The 20,358-nt window shown below is 43.3% G+C and overlaps 1 protein-coding gene across 1 annotated transcript in view; it reads right to left on the bottom strand.

Annotated features, from left to right (window-relative positions):
- Window positions 1–20,358, bottom strand: part of LOC126474677 (diuretic hormone receptor-like) — a gene marked incomplete at its 3' end in the record, with an annotated part of 1,060,935 nt that overhangs the window by 54,268 nt on the left and 986,309 nt on the right. The window lies entirely within an intron of this gene.

Raw genomic sequence — 20,358 nt, 5'->3', positions numbered from 1 at the left:
TTCTCTCCCTGTTCCGCTCCCTAACAGAACGAGGGAAAAATGACTGCCTATATGCCTCTGTACGAGCCCTAATCTCTCTTATCTTATCTTTGTGGTCTTTCTGCGAAATATAAGATGGCGGCAGTAAAATTGTACTGCAGTCAGCCTCAAATGCTGGTTCTCTAAATTTGCTCAGTAGCGATTCACGAAAATAACGCCTCCTTTCCTCTAGAGACTCCCACCAGGGTCCCTGAAGCATTTCCGTAACACTCGCGTGATGATCAAACCCACCAATAATAAATCTAGCAACCCGCCTCGGAATTGCTTCTATGTCCTCCCTCAATCCGACCTGAAAGGGATCCCAAACGATCGAGCAGTACTCATGAATAGGTCGTATTAGTGTTTTATAAGCGGTCTCCTTTACAGATGAACCACATCTTCCCAAAATTCTACCAACGAACCGAATACGACTATCCGCCTTCCCCACAACTGCCATTACATGTTTGTCCCACTTCATATCGCTCTGAAGTGTTACACCCAAATATTTAATCGACGTGACTGTGTCAAGTACTACACTACTAATGGAGTATTCAAAGATAACGGGATTCTTTTTCCTATTCATCTGCATTAATTTACATTTATCTATATTTACAGTTAGCTGCCATTCTGTTTCATAGGAGTGCTAGACCTTTAAAATTCTCAAAAGGACTTCTGTGACATTAGGGAAGAAGGAGATGAAGTACTGGCGGAAATGAAGCTGTCAGGACGCACTGTGAGTCGTGCTTGGTTTGGTCAGATGGTAGGGGACTTGCACGGGAAAGGTTAAGATCCTGCGTTTGAGTAATGGTGTGGCACGCTGCATCGAAATTGATAGGAATCGGAGGGTTAACAGCGAAAGTAAATCAATAAAGAATAATAACAATATACGCAAATTAATTTCTCAGACGGCTGCGACTAGTATAGAATTAAAATTTTAGACCTCGTATGAAAAAAATTCCTAGCAAGACTGCTGCGAAGACGAGCATTCGACGCACATTTAGCATAAACCACAAAAACGAACCGTTGTCGCAGTTAGTAGTATACATAAAAGAACGCGTTCGTACGCGGCCCAATATTCCATTAACGTGTCTGGAAAAGAGTTGCCGAAAGTATTTCTTTGCTTATAGGAAAGTAATGGTTAAATTGTTCTTTGGGGTATAGAAGATGTCAATCGTTTAACTGATCAGTTAAAAAATGTTTACTTCACTTGTTCTTTATAAAGCTTGAGGAAATATCAAAACCGTACGCTGTTGATAACAAGTTTTGTCTGATATTGGGTGAGGAAATTAATACCGCCATGTAAGATAGTGTTTATCTAAACGAGGCCAGCCAACTTTCACGGTAGAAGTAACGCTGCGATGCTGCACACTTGTGTGCCAGCTACGTGATTTTTATTATTACCACAAATTCGAAAAATTTATATTCAGAATTGCAGTCTACTTCCAGAAACACAGAGGTCATTGCCCAACCGCGCAGATGCCATAAAGAATCACGCCATAAACCTTGATCAGCTTTCAGCATCACAATTAATTCCAAGTTACTAGAATGAGATTTTCACTCTTCAGCGAAGTGTGCGCTGATACGAATCTTCCTAGCAGATTAAACCTGTGTGCTGGACCGAGCCTCGGACTTGGGACCTTTGACTTCCGCGGGCAAGGTAGGAAACGAGATATTGCTAGAATTGAAGCTGTGAGGAAAGGTCGTGAGTCACGCTTGTGTAGCTCAGTTGGTAGAGTACTTGCCCGCGAAAAGCAAATGTCCCGAGTTCGAGTCTCGGTCCGACACACAGTTTTAATCTGCCAGGAAATTTCAATTCAAAGTTAATTCACGAAAAGGAATTTTTTTTTCCAAATAAATACAATTTCCTCCGAATCTTCCGAAGGAATCTTTGGAAGGAACGATGTAGGTTGCGCGTTGATTGCATTCGTTAGACGCTCTTGACGCCGTGAGTACATTTCTTCGGATGTTTATATAACTAATATCAGTCATCTAGTTGTTCGAATGAAACTGGGGACAGGCAACATTGAGTAACAGAGCCATTGTAAGGCGACCCGGATTAAATTTATAATTCTTTACTAAATAAAATCGTTTACGAAATTTATTTGACCGGCTTGTTGTTATTCCGTGTATTGATTTACTTACATTAATTACCATCCTGTCCCTACCAATTTCGAGACGGAAAAATTCCAAATAAAAGAAATGCATAGATTTGGGAATGTGACGCACATTTTCTGTTCCATAGCCAGATGTTTCGGTCGCCACGCCAGTGCCTATTTCCTTTGACAGCGTTCGGCGCATACAAGCGGGTAACAGCCCAGAGTGCTCGCAGCGATATCGCGGCGTCAGAAATCGTTTCAGTTCACACACAGCGGGATTGCAGCGTTAATTGCTCAGCAGTGTTGGACTGGCAGAGAAACAGGAAATGTCTGCATATTTCGTTTATGAATACCTTAAGAAACGCAGCAGGAGGTTTTGGGCTCTGAGCACTATGGGACTTAACAGCTGTGGTCATCAGTCCCCTAGAACTTAGAACTACTTAAACCTAACTAACCTAAGGACATCACACACATCCATGCCCGAGGCAGGATTCGAACCTGCGACCGTAGCAGTCGCGCGGTTCCGGACTGCGCGCCTAGAACCGCGAGACCACCGCGGCCGACAGGAGGTTTTGGACTCATCCTATGATTGGTTCGCGGCTGCTGTAGAGAGCGTTCGTGACACTGTTCATGGATTAAAGGCAATATGAAAGTAAAACCTTTATTTTAGAATGAATGTACAGTCGTTCGATGAACTAGCGTTAAAATAACAGCGGCAGCGTCATCAGTTCATCCGTCCAAAATAGCTGGGTGGAAAGAGAATATAGAATCTGTCATGAAACGCTGTAAAATAGAGACACAAAGGAATTTAAAACATTAGCTTCCTGTGGAAATTTATTTATGTCTGTTGGGCAAGTAGAAAATTTGTGTCGGACGGCTATTTGAACGTGGGTCTCCTATTTGCTAGCCAAATGCTCTGACCACTACGCCATCTGGATTCAAGGATCAGGACAGTCACACTGACTACCCTACTACGCTTCCTGTCCGACCCAAATTCCCAGCCTGTACCACACACTACTGATGTAATGCCCCTGCTCATTAGCCTCGTTACGCATGGCATCTTGCCGAATCCCGTAAGAGTTTGAAATTGGTCTGCGTCTGCACAGGACGGATCGTTGGCAGTGACAGCCGTAATTATGTATGTGGTGTCTGTCCCTTTGTGCTTGTCCGAAGGAACGGGCACCACATATATGTGTAAAATAGTTTGGACAGTTTTCAGATATGAGTGAGAAGTCCTGCACAATTGCTGATCAAAGTGGCGCCGGATTCGATTCGCGGCCGGCCGGAAATTTTCTCCGCTCGGGGACTGGGTAATATGTTGTCCTTACATTCGTATCATCATTACAGACGCGAAAGCCGCCTCAAACACATTGTCGTATCGTCTTTCCACTATTGAGGTGGCTGCACAGGCATGAAAAGAAAACCAATAAATCGAAATTAAAAAAAGGTCTTCCACAGAAAGTGAATGCCGAAATCCACGAAAGAAAGGTGACCGAAGACTGTGAAAGGTCTGAAAAATATGCTGTGTGATCTGGACAATCAGATTTCATCAACCGAAGGAGGAAATTCACGTAACGGTAGTAGAAACTTTTTTCGCTTGGTACTTTATAGACAGTGATGGCAATGAGCGATGGCTACTCATGTTTCCTAAATCTTAGGTGGTAACAATCGTAGTGAACAGTGAATCAATTTGTTTTCCAAAGTGAAAGACTCTTCAGTCTAGAATCGTAGTGAACAGTGAATCAATTTGTTTTCCAAAGTGAAAGACTCTTCAGTCTAGAACACTACCGAAATTTGTGCTATTATATACTTTGTGCCTGCAATACAATAAGCGTTGATTTCACTGAACCGGTAACATAATTAATCTAGTTATATTTAACTGAATATTTGTCTATTCGGATGAAAGGCCTCACGCCACGGAGGAAAGCATTTGGTGCTTACGGCTATTTCAAATTTTAAATGCCACATTCGTACGAAAGCGCCACTTCTAGAACCAAACACGAACTAGTTATCAGTGATCTACGAGGTGTATGAGAAAAGTTACGAGACTGCCCATACTGTGAGCGATTTGGCAACGCTGATGTACTCATCCTTTCCAGATTCAAGGTCCGAGTTTCAACTCTGTACAGCCATCACATGATTTCTGAGAGAGCCGTGAATGAAGTTGCGTTTTAGTTGTGTGTTACTAAAATGGAACAGCGGAAGTTAGAGCAAGGTTATGCCATCACGTTTTGCGTTAAACAGGGGAATTTGTGAGTGTGAAGTCAGAAAGTAGAAACAGGCCTCTGGGGAACATCCCTATCAAGAGCCCAAGTTTTTCGCTGGCACAATTCTTTTATGGAAGACTGAGAACACGTTGAAGGTGAATCTCCAGGACAAACTGTCAACCAAGAGTTTTACTAAGATGTCCTTGAAAGGCTCAGGCAAAGGGTAAATTGAGTGAGTTCGGACATTGCAGTAAAGTGGATGCTGGTTCATGCCAGCGCTCCAAGTCACATAGACACTTCCTTCCTCGAATTTTCTTACTTCAAAGCGCATCCCTGTTATTCCACATCTGAGCCCATCTGACTGTTGTCTTTTCCTGAAACTGAAAAACGTTTTCAATGGGCGACATTTTGGGACCGCGGAGAACTTTCAAAAGAATTTGACCAATATGTTAAAGACTCTACCAGCGAAGCATTTCAGCGCTCTATCAAGACTGAGAACAACGTGTCCGACTTTATATACTTGCCGGAGGGAACTACTTTGCACGGGACAATATTGTCTGAAAAAAAAAATAATAAATGCTTTAATACATAACAATTCACTCATTACTTTTCTCAAACGCCTTACATATATAATTTCTCTCTTGATACTGTTTCGCAGCACAACCCGCACAGAATCATAAAAATACTTGAACTATGCGGCTACCTTCTTAATCACGATACTTCTGAGATATATGTTCCACATTTCACTGCATTTTTTCACCTCTTCAGTGAACAATTCCACGTGGAAGCTGGCAGCATCCGTGGCAGGATGACGACAGCTATTGCTCGGGTTGCGAACGTGTGCGCAGGGCCCTAGTCACCTACAACGTCTAGTGCTTCGCAACGGTCGGCAAGATCGCTGGACCTCAGCAGTGGTTGGCGGGCACATTTCTCTTGCCGCGTTCTCGTGTCACCGCAGTAGTGTGCGCGGCATCATTGTCTCACATACAGTGCTGAAAAGCGCTATAAAATGGCACAGTGAACTCGTGATAATGTTAGGCTTGTCCATAAGTTCGTAGCGTTTTTGTTTTCCTTGTTGGTATTATGGGTCCTGTGACTTTATTTATCGATTGTCATTTTTCATTTGTAGTTCACTGTTGCTATTTGAATTTACATAAATTAATTTTATCATTTGGACATAGTGGAGCTGTGGACTACAGAAAATGCAGCGCCCAGTGCAGAATAGGAACATTTTCAACACATTCTTCTGTTTGAGTTCAGTGGGAGGTGACAGTAGCACAGGCAGCCAGAAACATTTGCGCCGTTTATGAGGATAATGTCTTTTGACAGAGCTCAGCCAAAAAATGGTTTTCCCGTTTTAAAGAGGATCGTTTTGACAATATTGACGCTCCACGTCCAGGAACGGCTTCGGGGACTGATAAAGCTCGTTTAAACCCACTAATCCACACTTATTCACCTCAGTGAACTCGAGAACTGGCAAATGTGATGAACAATGATCATTCCACCATCGTGCGAACTCTGCATGTAATGGGTAAGGTTCAAGAATCGTGTGCATCCTTACCGCAGGCTGTAAGCCAAAATCCCAAAAATCAATGGGTGGCCGTATATGGGTCTCTGCTTGCTCGTCGTCAGTTGGCTCATAAACAACACCGACCATTCCTATCCTGTATCGTTACAGGAGAAGAAACATAGAGTCTTTATGCTAACACAAGGAAAAGATAGGAATAGTTGAGCCAAAAAGAAAGAAGCAACTCGCCATACAAAGACCTGCTCGCATCCACAAAAGATAATGTTATGCATCTGGTCAATTAGTGACTGTGTGGTGTACTATGAGTTGCTTCCTTCCCCCAGGTGTACCCATCACTGCTAACATTTACTGTGAACAAGTGAGACCTCCTGCAGACACAGTCCAAGAGCCGGCCAGAGTGGCCGAACGGTTCCAGGCGCTACAGCCTGGAACTGCGCGACCGCTACGGTCGAAGGTTCGAATCCTGCCTCAGGCATGGATGTGTGTGATGTCCTTAGGTTAGTTAGGTTTAAGTAGTTCTAGGTTCTATGGGACTGATGACCTCAGAAGTTAAGTCCCATAGTGGTCAGAGCCATTTGAACCATTTGATCAGTCCAAGAACAACGACCAGGAGGACTGCGTGAAGTGATGCTAGTCCACGATAACGCTCTCCTTCATTCTGCTAGACTGCGCAGAAGTTGCTTTGGGAAGTGATTATGCACCCACCTTCATCATCCGATCTTGTACCCGAACAATTTCATCTTTTCCGCTAGTCATCGAACAAACTTCAAGGAGATTCCTTTCCAAATGAGAGTGCTCTCCGAACATGGAGAGAGGAGGGATGCAGTTGTCAATTTTCGACTGTGCATGTTTAGATGTGACATCAGCTCTGCTGGTACGGTGGGTGCTACGTTGCTTACAGCATCACATCGGTATATTTCGTAGAAAATGCATGTAAATTACTGTACAAGCAACATGGGTAATACCGCATATGAACTGTTAAAGAGGCTACTTTCCAGAGATCTTCGAGGAGGAAGTGAGAGTTAAACAGGTTGGTAACCATACTGCAAATTTAAATCTAACAAGTGGAGGGACTTTGTGTGTTATCATATTCAGTGTGATGTGTGCACCCAGAATATGCACTGCACTTCTGGCATGTTTGTGATGTGAAGCTTTATGTAGGTCTGACCCAATTAGTAGTAGGGAGTTGGCGGCATGGGTGCAATTTTTATATCAAATTGACAAGCAAATTAATTAAATTGGCCAATTAATAACACCTAACCACACCCACCCCAACCCCAAATGACGTAATATGTTTACACAGCTCCTCCCACTTTCTCACCCCACCCCCTCCCTCCCACCACCTGCCCTATTGAGAGGAATTTCGAATTTTGGCGCAATTTCGAATTCTGGCGGGATCTCTGTGTCTCAGGGTTCTGCTGACATCCCACCCCCACAACCCCTCACTCAGAAACTGGTGGGGAATTAAATATGGCAGTGCCCTTTCCAGGACTCAAACCCTGGTCTTCCTGGACGGAAAGCCTACGTGCACCCCCCTAACACAATTATAAACCCAGAGGTGCTTGGAACTGGCAGGAAATTAACAATGCCAATGCCCGTTTGGGGACTCGAAACCTGGCCCTTCTGAAGGAAAGCCCATTTGCAGCCAGCAGTACAAGGAAACTGCCGAGATGCAGGAGAGGAACGTTAGGTTAGAGTACTTTATTTATTTTGGTTGGGAAAGTGAAGTGAAGATCGGTCCCAGTTATATAATTAATCATACATATCTATCCTAATTACTCAAATACATGCATAGCGCTACGCAAGGACTGTCTAAAGCCGCAATAAAGCTAAAAAATTGACGACGCAATGCAACAGATGTTATCCTTCTAGAAAATAAAATCATAATTCCACATGAAACTAGTGGAAGGCGCACTCAAACTCTACCCTTCGCCTAAAAGGAGGCGGGAAAAGGGCTGGGCTGCAAGGTCCTATCTTCATTTATCTATTTTGTGGAAAAAAATATTCAACTGACGAGATACTGGTGTCATACACGTAGGAGTTCAATAAGTGTATCACCTGTAAGCATATAGCTGACAACTGTATACATCGCTGTTTGACGTCAGAGTTAACTGCAGATGCCTGCTCAGCAATCACCCTGCAGCCGAGGTAATCAAAGCTAATACGAAAATCTATCACTATTTAAATTACACTTTTAAATTTTCATTAATAAACCAGCACTCGTAATGAAGGGGTCATAACGACGCACATGTGATAGGGGAAATTCGTCGTCCCAAAACGCTGTAAATGGGGGCCGTAGTTGAACATGCATTCTTCGCAATGGGCATTCATGAACTAATTATCTTGGATGCCGTCTTCCCCCCTTCAACCACTATCCACATGTTAATATGCCGACTGCATACAAACGAATAGTGCATACAATTTCATTCCCAAGAATTATGTCGACGGGGTAGGGACACATGATCACTTGGTACCAGTTCTGCCCTGTCGACAGAGCTCGAAACAGACCACTGTGCTCTTGCAAGGGCGTGACTAATGTTCTGTGTAGTGTGCTTATGACTGTAATAAACTGTTTATTACTTACGTGGTCGAGCGTACTCTCGCAAATACATAGTCTATGTCTTTATATTTCCTGAGTCCAATCTGTTTATCGTTGGGTACTGCTTTCTTCTAGTTATTCTCAATAGGGATATTTGTATCTTAACAAGCTGCTTGACAGCTATCGAAACTAAAAGATTCTTCTGCGGAATGAAGATACTGGTTATCAGAAGATCTGATGAAGTGGCATATCTTCATACACGTTTCACTAAAATGATCAATTTTCTCCTTTCTGAATGTCGGTCTACTCACTGGTATCCATCGGTTAGCTACATCACCTCTGTATAAGCTTAGCATATAAAATATTAGTCGTTAGTGACAGCAGAACATGAATCAGTTCTTCGGTTTTAACAAGAAAGAGTGGAGCTTGTGGGTGGTTTATTGTTATTGGATAACGTTTCTAGTATAGTGGCGGTATATTATTGGCACAACAGAAACAATTGTTATAAAATTATATTTGCCAACAGATAATTTGGTCATTTAATGAAAAAACATTCTTGTATAATGGAAGTTCAAGCGAAAACTGATGCCCGCTATTATAACAGAAACAACACTGTGCCATTATGCAAACTTCACCACTAACAGTATATCCTTAATTTTGCGTTTGAGTGCAGAACGTGTATTGCACTCCATACCTGACCATTTATTCAAAAATGTATGGATGCTTTTCGTATTCGTCTAGAGCAATTTATCTTCATGTCTCTAACGTCAAAAATAATATTTAAAACACAACAGGAACAAATGCCCTCCTTTGCTAAACGTAGCAAAGCACTTAAAACTTACTAAATGAAACAATATTTGTCGCAAGTTGGTTTCTTATTACAGTAGAAATGGTTTCATTTAATAAATTAATCTTTTCTGTTGATGTACAGATAAAGTGAAAGAAAGGTTAAACGTATACGCTTAAGAGCATTTCTCTCTCAGGGACCTATTACGAGTAATACGGGATCTGATCAAAAAACTCCGGAGCTTTCGTAATTTCGTCCAAATAATGTGGAGCTAAATGCGGTTTGGAATTGCTGCGCACGCCTGTGTTTAATGTGTAACAGCCGACAGCTTCATTGCTGTATGTCTGTTAGTTATTGTTCAGTTCTGTACTGAGTAGAACGTTGTGTAGTACAATTTACGTATTTCGAGAGGGCAAAGTTAGAGGAGCAACGCGTCTGCATTAAGTTTTGCGTGAAACTCAAGATACCTTCACAGAGCCACACCAAGTGATGCAGGAAGCCTACGGTGGGTGATGAGTGCTGAAGCTCTACTCGGGCTTACGAATGGTTCACACGGCTTAAAAATGGCTAGACGTAAGTTAAATATGACGCTTGTTTAGGACGCCCTTTGACGTCTACCGAGTGCGCTCATGCCAGCAGCGTCAACTAGTCACCTTGTCATTTTCGATTCCCTTGTTTCATCACACCAATGGGGGTGTAAAGAGAAGTCGAACGAGGTCCTAGATTCTCCTCGCCATGCTTAGCGCCTGGTTCAAAACCTAGAAGTTATTGGCTACAGTATTAACACAAAGTTACGACGCGTCTCAAACAGCATAACAATTTTGCTTTATTACAAAGTAATTCCTTGCACTTTTAGAAAATTTTTTATTGATTGAGTCTCATAGTTCAGACGTTTAATTGATTTTCAATTTCCAGTGGTATAAAGCAAGCCACTGAAGTTATTACCCGCTCTTCTAAAAGATTGTTGCTGGATTATTAACAATTGTAAGCCATAATAGTTGATAAGTTATTTTGTATTTTTATTTGACTCAATTAATTTATTAGATATAGCTTGACAAAATAAAAATTTGATGCCATACTTCCAATCGTGGTTGTTAATCAAACTAATACTGCTTAAAAACCAGGCAGGTTTCATATTTTGTGTTACAGATCTTTGTCGTGCATTACTGTTCTAATAAAAGATCTCAGTAGTACAAGTTCTTTAAATATATGAGCTAAGCTGTACCCCACGTTTATGTCGACTGATTACTAAGTCACCCGCAATAAAGATATCTATCTACCCGAAACTGGCATTCAACCTACTACTAGTTCCCTACAGAATACAAATTCTCAGTATATTAGCCAGGCTTGCACGACCGTAAATTGCCATTGTTATGTGTGGCGTGAGTATACCACTGTGTATGTATTTAAATCGAAAGCATTTTACTAGACATCTGTGTCTCAGCAGATTGAGTAGTGTGATAGAGTATCTGCCACCTGTTGGAAATTTAAGCAGCTATTGAACAATCGAAAGTAATAAAATGTTATAAACCTCAAATTAAATTGATTGTTGTATATACCTTAATTTTGAGTCTTTTATAAACTCGTTGTAACAGATAAAGTGTCCGCCCACGGTAGCTGAGTGGTAAGCGCGACAGATTGTCAATCCTAAGGGCCGGGTTCGATTCCCGGCTGGGTCGCAGATTTTATCCGCTCAGGGACTGGGTGTTGTGTTGTCTTAATCATCATCATTTCATCCCCATCGACGCGCAAGTCGCCGAAGTGGCGTCAAATCGAAAGACGTGTACCCGGCGAACAGTCTACCCGACGGGAGGCCCTAGTCACACGACATTGGTAATGGTTGCTGAACTAAGGGGGGTTAAGTGTTACTCTTCGTATGTAATTTTCACTGTTGATATAACTGCACGCGAGTAGTACACGAAGAAAAGATGACTGACGAAGGTAGTCCGCACGGCCTCCTTGAGCTCACCAACTGCTGCTTGTAAAGCAGATACACATGCACTCGTGGGTGACTGGCAACAACCCGTTGCCTTCTGTCGACGAAACATACAGTGGTAAACATGTCTAGGACGTCACAGCAGCTGATCACCGACTGCAGTTGCAGCAGGGGTTGGAAGTACAGTAACTGATAGAAACACAGCCCTGTAAATTTCTACTGGCAGTCCCATTAAGTATGATGTTGTATTCAGCCAGCTAGAAACTCTAAGGCTCGATCAAAAAGTTTCAATTTGGGGACGTTCCTGCAGCAGCGTAGCGTGACTCCGATGCGGGTGTGGAAGCACCGACTTATAGACAAGGGATTAGTGTGGCGCTCGTGTCTTTCCGACGTGCGTGAGGCAAATTCGGAAAAAATGAATTTGGCGACGTTATTAACAAACAAGTCCAACCACGACCAACGAGCAGTTATTAATTTCTTGGCTGCCAAAGGACAGACAGCGGTAGACATGCACGGGAGAATAAAGAATTTGTATGGGGCAAGAGAAACGTCCGGGAAAACTGCGACAAGGCTAGCAAGGTGTTTTATGGAATGAGTATCTTCAACACGGTGCGTCGATGGAATTATCTCAACAATGCTCACGGCGATTTTTCCTGACTGGATCACCGATTCTGGTTTGTATGGCTGTGGAGCGGAAACATTTTGATCGTCCCTCAACTATTGAAGTTCTGGGAATTGTTGTATAAGTCACTCTTCAGTTCCTCTGGATATTAAACGCGCAGGTTAACGCACAATCTACTGCAACGTAGCTGTTTCATTGTGCATGAGTGGATGCAATAAACTTTCTAGAGATTTCGCAGTTATTGTAATTGGTATCTCCTATATTTTTACTCCATAAAATGTGTTGCAGTTATTCAGGTGGTAAAAATCCATCTCACTGTCAAGCTCACAATAACACAATTATCTTTTTAATTATCATTTTTGCGAACGGGGTAGACGCTCGGTCTTAGGCGCCTTGCCACGGTTCGCGCGGTTGCCCCCGTCGGAGGTTCGAATCATACCTTGGGGATGGGTGTGTCTGTTGTCCTTAGCGTAAGTTAGTTTAAGTCAGATTAAGTAGTGTGTAAGCCTAGGGACCGATGACCTCAGCAGTTTCGTCGTACAGGAACTTACTACAAATTTCCAAAATTTCCCATTATTATTTTGTTGTGATTTCAATTAAAATTGTGTTGGAAAGGAAAGCTGATAAGAATACAAGTGCAAATATCTACTTTATATCAACCTTCCCGTTCATTGCCAAGTTGATTGTTTTGCTCTACAGTGCTTATTCTTGCAGTACTTTGGTTGAAATATTTTCCCAAGGGGTAAGGTTGTGTATCATAATTGTGATGTCTAAAATGACAATAATTTGGTCACTTTACGACTTCTGGACAGCATTTTGTCATGTTTCCATGTATGTAAATAATCGCATGACTACGATATAACAGCCAAAACTGGTCAATAATGACAAATAAACCACCATTATAGTCGACTGCGCAGACCGGTGTGGCCGAGCGGTTCTAGGCGCTTCAGTCTGGAACCGCGCGACCGCTGCCGTCGCAGGTTCGAATCCTGCCTTGGGCATGGATGTGTGTGATGTCCTTAGGTTAGTTAGGTTTAAGTAGTTCTAAGTCCTAGGCGACTGATGACCTCAGATGTTAGGTCCCATAGTGCTCAGAGCCATTTGAACCATAGTCGATTGAGGGAAGTTTTTATTTCGGAAAATTTGTACGACTGTAGTAACTTGCAGAAGGAAAGTAGTTAGATTTTAGACGTTTTTCAGTTCATGCGCAGTATCATTTTGGCTCTACACGTTTGGCCCCACTTTTAACCGTCCAGCTAAATGAATAAAGAAATGCGGAAGTAATGATTCTGGACGCAGGAATTGGATACTCCCACCTCGTTGTGATTTTCATCACAGAAGTTCTTGATAAAATATAGCAGTGCTGCAACGGGCCAAATAAAATCAGATGATCATGTAGTACGTGATGACTTCGGTAGCGACAGTACCATAATTATCACAGTAGGAGAATTGTCACAGTCCTTAACCGAGTCAGACAGAAAGTAAGAGGCGTAACGTGTCGGAAATGTTTCAGTAGAGTTCTACGTATGAAACGGCGAATCATATCGCTGCCCTGATGGAAGGATACAATAGCTTTGTGCAGTGTGGCTCAACATAAACGAAGCGAGAGAAGTAGAGCAACACCCAAATGAATGGCCGGGTGGCGGGCAGAATTTATAAACCTCTTTGAGGTTACTCGGAGCGTAGTATCACGCACAATGCCGCTGCACTGGGCTACGCTACGTGCCGACTAATTACGCTGCTCAACCGGCACGCGAGATTAACGCTCGAGAGCCGCGGCGCTGGCAGTGGCGAATGAGGCTGGGTCGGTGCGGTGGGTGGGAAGGGAAGGGAAGCGGGGGGAAGGGGGCTCAGCACGAGAATGGCTACACTGCTCGCCCCATTTCCTCCGCTCATCAAGAAGAGGTCTTCTGATGCCTCTCACTGGCAAAAGTAGACGGCGGACATAATAGCAACTACTCGTGCAGCATTTGTTCACTGTCTATATTCTGTGTAGAGCAGATTACATGTTGCCTGCCTGGAAATCTTATAACGGTAATAAATATTTAAATCGTTTTTTCAACATAACTTCTTCTTATACCGGACTAAACTGTATAAAATAATTTATAGTGGCCCCATATTGCTTCTTAATCCCATACAGACAGTGCTGAAAATTTGTGCTTGTGCGTTTTTCATAGGTATGACAAACATTGTAAAATTTAAAACGAAAAACTTGTGGCCCATGCAATACGTAACTGATGCTTGAATAGTTCACCTAAGTCTCTAACAATTTTATTACACTGCAAACGATAAGATCTGTTGTGTGATTTTGTGTTGTGTGTCAGCTACTCTCTACAATCCTTACAATTATCTATTACATGCAGTGCTAATATACTTTCAATTTATTTAGATAGGAAAAGTACTAGACGTGAATCGCGTTCAGTTTCAAGCACTCTCACCATCTTCTGGAATTTTCTTATTTTCCCAGCGCGAATGGTGCCACATAGCTGTACTCTTATACGACGTGTAGTATACAGGGTGACAATTACTGAACTATATGAAAAAAAACGAAAATTAATTACAAACTACGGCGCGCGCACACTTTATGCAAGATGTAAACGTCACTACAGATATTCAGATTTAGGTTATGATATGTTCGATATGCCTGCCGTCGTTGGCGATGATGTGATGCAGGCGAATACCGAAATTATTCATCACCCGCTGGAGTGTCGGAACATCGATGCTGTCAATGACCTCTTGAATGGCTGCTTTCAGCGCAGTAACGGTTTTGGGGTGTTTGCTGTACACCTTGTCTTTAATATAGCCCCACAAAAAGGAGTCGCATGTCTTCAGATCCGGAGAATATGGCGGCCAATCGAGACCGACGCCAGTGGCCTCTGGGTACGCCAGAGCAAGAATACAGTCGCCGAAGTGCGCCTCCAGGGCATCAAACACTCTCCTGCTTCGACGCGGTCGATTGGATTGGATTGTTTGGGGGAAGAGACCAAACAGCGAGGTCATTGGTCTCATCGAATTAGGGAAGGATAGGGAAGTAAGTCGGCCGTGCCCTTTCAAAGGAACCGACATTTGCCTGGAGCTATTTAAGGAAATCACGGAAAACCTAAATCAGGATGTCTGGACGCGGGATTGAACTGTCGTCCTCCCGAATGCGAGTTCAGTGTGCTAACCACTGCGCCACCTCGACGCGGTCGAACTCCGTATTGCATGAGCCACTTTGGATAATGGGGATGAAATCATAATCCAAAATCTTCACGTACCGTTCGGCAGTTAGCGTGCCATCAAGGAATATTGCACCGATTATTCCGTGAATGGACATTGCACGCGACACATCACCCGTTGAGGGCGAATAAACTTCTCTATCGCGAAATGCGGATTCTCAGCCCGCCAAATGCACTAATATTGCTTATTGACGAACTCATCGAAATGAAAGTGGACTTCATCGCTAAGGCAAACCATATTCACATCAAAGTCCTGTTCGTCAATGCTCTGGACAATAATGTTGACGAAACACAACCGCTATTCCTGGGCCCTGGGGCTTAGTGAGGATAGGTTTGAATTTTGTATGGGAGAGATGCAGGTCTTCAACAGCAATTTGTCGGAGTGTCTCCTGGTTCTTTCTCACCTGTTGTGCAACTCGTGTGATCGATTTCCGGGAACTGGTTTGAAACACTGCGCGTTTCTTCTCGATGTTTCCAGGCGTTTTCATCCTTTTAGGATGACCGACATTGCCTATACTGTCATCGTGAACACTACCCGTTCTATCAAACTTGTGAATCAAAATCTTAATTGTTAGGACGCTTGGACCGGTAGTCTTCAGCTTCAATTCGGTAGAGAACTTCGTTTGAACGGCAGCTGGGCTGTTATTGCTTTGATAGTAGGCCTATACAAGCGCTATACGCTCAGGCGTGACAGTGTATCGTGATATTTTCACGTGCAAATGGCCAACAGAAACAAGGCACGTGCGCATGCGCATAGTAATTCACATCATGCTCTGCGCCCAACCGTGCAGTTTGAAATTCCTAATGCAAACCGTTGAGACGTTACAACGACTTTATTTCATATAGTTCAATACCTGTCACCTGGTATATTTTACTTACAGAAATCTGTAAGTTACTCAGGTACATTTGGTTTTACATATGGTGTGTTTCATGTTATGTGATGATTAGGCATTATACAGGGTGAACCAAGAAGAAAGGTACATGATTTGAGGGGTGATAGTATTGGTGATTCTGAACATTCAATACAACATATGCCCTTTTCTTAACCGGGCGCCACTCGCACATCTATCTTCACCAGAATTCACATGTGAATACAACCGAAGCGACGTTAGACTACGTACTGCTGTATTTACTGACCATTTCAGTGCGCACTTCACTTCACTCTTATTTTTACATGCGTGTGATCAAGTAATGGACCGTACGAGTGAGCTCAGATCAGCAACGCGGCAGCGGACTACAAGAGCTGCAAAGTGCATTGTATCTGAAAGTGGGATTCTTGAACATTTCTTACGAAGAAATTTACACAGTTAAACAAAACATTAGATTCCAATGTTTCATCTACTATCACCTGTATTTGTCCTCTTCACCAATGTTTTCATTAGTTTCTTCGGAAACTGTTAAGAAAGGGCTTAGCATATGAAGTTTTTATCAAAATATCTGTCAATCTTCAAAGCATGTACCCTTCCGCCTCAGTCCCACTGTATATGGTATTTCTACCGATCTCAACCTGGTTCGATTGACTTGAAACTGGCTATCATCAGAAATATATCCAATATAATACACTCCTGGAAATGGAAAAAAGAACACATTGACACTGGTGTGTCAGACCCACCATACTTGCTCCGCACACTGCGAGAGGGCTGTACAAGCAATGATCACACACACGGCACAGTGGACACACCAGGAACCGCGGTGTTGGCCGTCGAATGGCGCTAGCTGCGCAGCATTTGTGCACCGCCGCCGTCAGTGTCAGCCAGTTTGCCGTGGCATACGGAGCTCCATCGCAGTCTTTAACACTGGTAGCATGCCGCGACAGCGTGGACGTGAACCGTATGTGCAGTTGACGGACTATGAGCGAGGGCGTATAGTGGGCATGCGGGAGGCCGGGTGGACGTACCGCCGAATTGCTCAACACGTGGGGCGTGAGGTCTCCACAGTACATCGATGTTGTCGCCAGTGGTCGGCGGAAGGTGCACGTGCCCGTCGACCTGGGACCGGACCGCAGCGACGCACGGATGCACGCCAAGACCGTAGGATCCTACGCAGTGCCGTAGGGGACCGCACCGCCACTTCCCAGCAAATTAGGGACACTGTTGCTCCTGGGGTATCGGCGAGGACCATTCGCAACCGTCTCCATGAAGCTGGGCTACGGTCCCGCACACCGTTAGGCCGTCTTCCGCTCACGCCCCAACATCGTGCAGCCCGCCTCCAGTGGTGTAGCGACAGGCGTGACTGGAGGGACGAATGGAGACGTGTCGTCTTCAGCGATGAGAGTCGCTTCTGCCTTGGTGCCAATGATGGTCGTATGCGTGTTTGGCGCCGTGCAGGTGAGCGCCACAATCAGGACTGCATACGACCGAGGCACACAGGGCCAACACCCGGCATCATGGTGTGGGGAGCGATCTCCTACACTGGCCGTACACCACTGGTGATCGTCGAGGGGACACTGAATAGTGCACGGTACATCCAAACCGTCATCGAACCCATCGTTCTACCATTCCTAGACCGGCAAGGGAACTTGCTGTTCCAACAGGACAATGCACGTCCGCATGTATCCCGTGCCACCCAACGTGCTCTAGAAGGTGTAAGTCAACTACCCTGGCCAGCAAGATCTCCGGATCTGTCCCCCATTGAGCATGTTTGGGACTGGATGAAGCGTCGTCTCACGCGGTCTGCACGTCCAGCACGAACGCTGGTCCAACTGAGGCGCCAGGTGGAAATGGCATGGCAAGCCGTTCCACAGGACTACATCCAGCATCTCTACGATCGTCTCCATGGGAGAATAGCAGCCTGCATTGCTGCGAAAGGTGGATATACACTGTACTAGTGCCGACATTGTGCATGCTCTGTTGCCTGTGTCTATGTGCCTGTGGTTCTGTCAGTGTGATCATGTGATGTATCTGACCCCAGGAATGTGTCAATAAAGTTTCCCCTTCTTGGGACAATGAATTCACGGTGTTCTTATTTCAATTTCCAGGAGTGTATATGCAGTTGCTGAACAACCAATGACTGTGGATTTGTCTAAAAAGATAAATCTTTTCCACAACATTCGATCTCCGTTGTAAGTTGACTAGGGACAGAATGGGATAGTTATTGTCTGTGTTTATTACTGGATTTTTTTATGCTACAAACAATGCAAGATTTCACAGTTTTAATTTGTGTTACCCTGTTACTTTTCTTTCAGTACGTTCTGCATGTTTTATAGCATGTTCGATGAACGTTTGCCATTAACGTCAAGGAAAAATTTACTGCAAATTAAATAAATAGGTATAACCTAGCGCATAAATCTCAGACACTACTATGCCACCCCTATCAATGTGAATTTATTGTTTTATCAGTTAGAGTTCTTAAGACATGTGGTCAACTTCAGACGCTTTAGTACTGTGACACATTCAAATGAGGCTTAACAGTTGCAAACCAATGCTGTATGTTGCACTGGCCAACGCCAATGGGAGGGGTCAGCGACTGACCCCAAAACCATCACACATTCTCTATCTAGGATAAATCACATTACTTACGTATTTCCATAATTTTGGCAGATTAGAAGATTAAAATGTTGATTATTATTACTGGGAAAGGGTTTCTGGGAAATTTGTTGTAAAAAATAAATAGTTTACTACATTTATTTGTATTAATTTCACAATTACAAGGATTACTAAGATTCACATTCAGAACACTTTACAATACGAACTACTTCTTCTTTCTTGGTGTGTGCAGGGCAGATATACTTCCTGCGAGAAGTGCAAGCCTTCATGTACTTACGGTCTTTGCTTCTGGCGCATAAGTAACAGCGTCCTTTCTTTGGCAGATTATGCGCAGCTGCACGTGTTACTTTCCGTCACGGCTCCGTGACGTTGTTTCCTCTGCTCACAGCACCTTGATTTTGATTACACTCATACCCAAAAGTTGATAACGCTGTAGTGTATTTTGAGTGTAGGCCTACAGCATTTTGAGCGCGTGTTTTCATGTTGAGGTTACAAAGTTCACAAGCAAGATCTTTCAGGTACTTCTTTCTTCCAGAACTCTTTGTCGGGTAATTCCTTGTGTGTATCTTGAAATACAACATATGAATTGTATGCTGCAATGTCAATCAAGTTGAAAAACACCGCGATTGGTCATCGACGCGTTGCTCGATAGCAGCTGTACGTTCTAACAGACTTATCGAATGTATCCACTCTTGACTTTGTACAATTGTAGAATAGGATGATGTCTGGCTTCTCTTCCGTCACATTCATATCATGATGTTGGGTTGACAATACTGTAACAACCTTTCCTTTCTTAGGCACGTAACTGATTAAAGTGGCATCACTAAAGACAAATTGGATTGTTCACGGTGTAGCTTTTTTTTAGAGAAACAGGACGGAGTTCTGTAGGAACATCGCGTTTGGCACTTCGAATAGTACCAACTGCAGTTATTTTCTCTTCCAAAAGATCAGATGCGAGTGGAACGGTAGTGAACTTTCTATCCATGGTAACATTTCTTCCAGATTGTTTCAATTTAGACATTTCAATCAATCTTCTAACTATTTCAGGGCCACTGTTATGGCTCTTCTCATTAGCGTGCTTTCCAGCGTAGGGATGCGCAGAGAAGCAGTATTTCGTATCCGAATCACATAACAGGTTCAACTCTATTCCATATTTTCCTTGTTTTGTTGGAATATATAGCCTGAATGGGCATCGCCCAGGGAAGGTTGCAAGTTCTTCATCCACTGTGACTGACTCACTAGGATTATAAAACTCAGGAAATTTACTATCATGTTCCATATATCCCTGATAGGAGAAAATTTGTCGGCCTGGTTTCTAGCTGCTCGGGTAAACGCAAGCACTTCAGTAAGAGCCTCAGTATATTCTCCGAAAATGAAGCTCGGTAAATGGAAAAGTTTTCTTTACTAAATATAGCACGTAAACGGTCCTTGTTCTTTCTATGGACTCCACAGTTCAATAGAATTCCAATTGCTGACACAATTTCTTCCCTTTCAAATTCTTTCGAATTTTTTATGAAAATATCTTCACATGATTCCCAAAGATTTTCAAGCTTTTGATTGGTACACATCACAATGTTATCCAGGATGTTATCATCGAAGTACATTAGAAAAGCTTTACCTGGTGTATCAGGTTTTATCCCTGTCTTAGTTTCTTTCGTGGTTCTCATTACGTTAGCAACAGACCTCTTCCTTTGATTTACGTAAGGGCTTCTTTTGCATATCATACTTTACGGAGCGAGCATGTCTTTTTCAAGTTGATCAATTTGTGCTTTCGGCCTGGGTCGTCCTCTTGTTGGTTGAATACATATAAAAATATGAAAACAGAACCGAACACTAGCAAACTAAGCGCTCTACCGAGACACACATCCTAATATACTCCAAAATATCTGCAAAAAGTAATAAAAATCAATACTTACCCTGCT

The sequence above is a fragment of the Schistocerca serialis genome, chromosome 4 (genome assembly GCF_023864345.2).
Source record: "Schistocerca serialis cubense isolate TAMUIC-IGC-003099 chromosome 4, iqSchSeri2.2, whole genome shotgun sequence".
Lineage (NCBI taxonomy): Eukaryota > Metazoa > Arthropoda > Insecta > Orthoptera > Acrididae > Schistocerca > Schistocerca serialis.
This window is presented reverse-complemented; position numbering and strand designations above follow the sequence as displayed.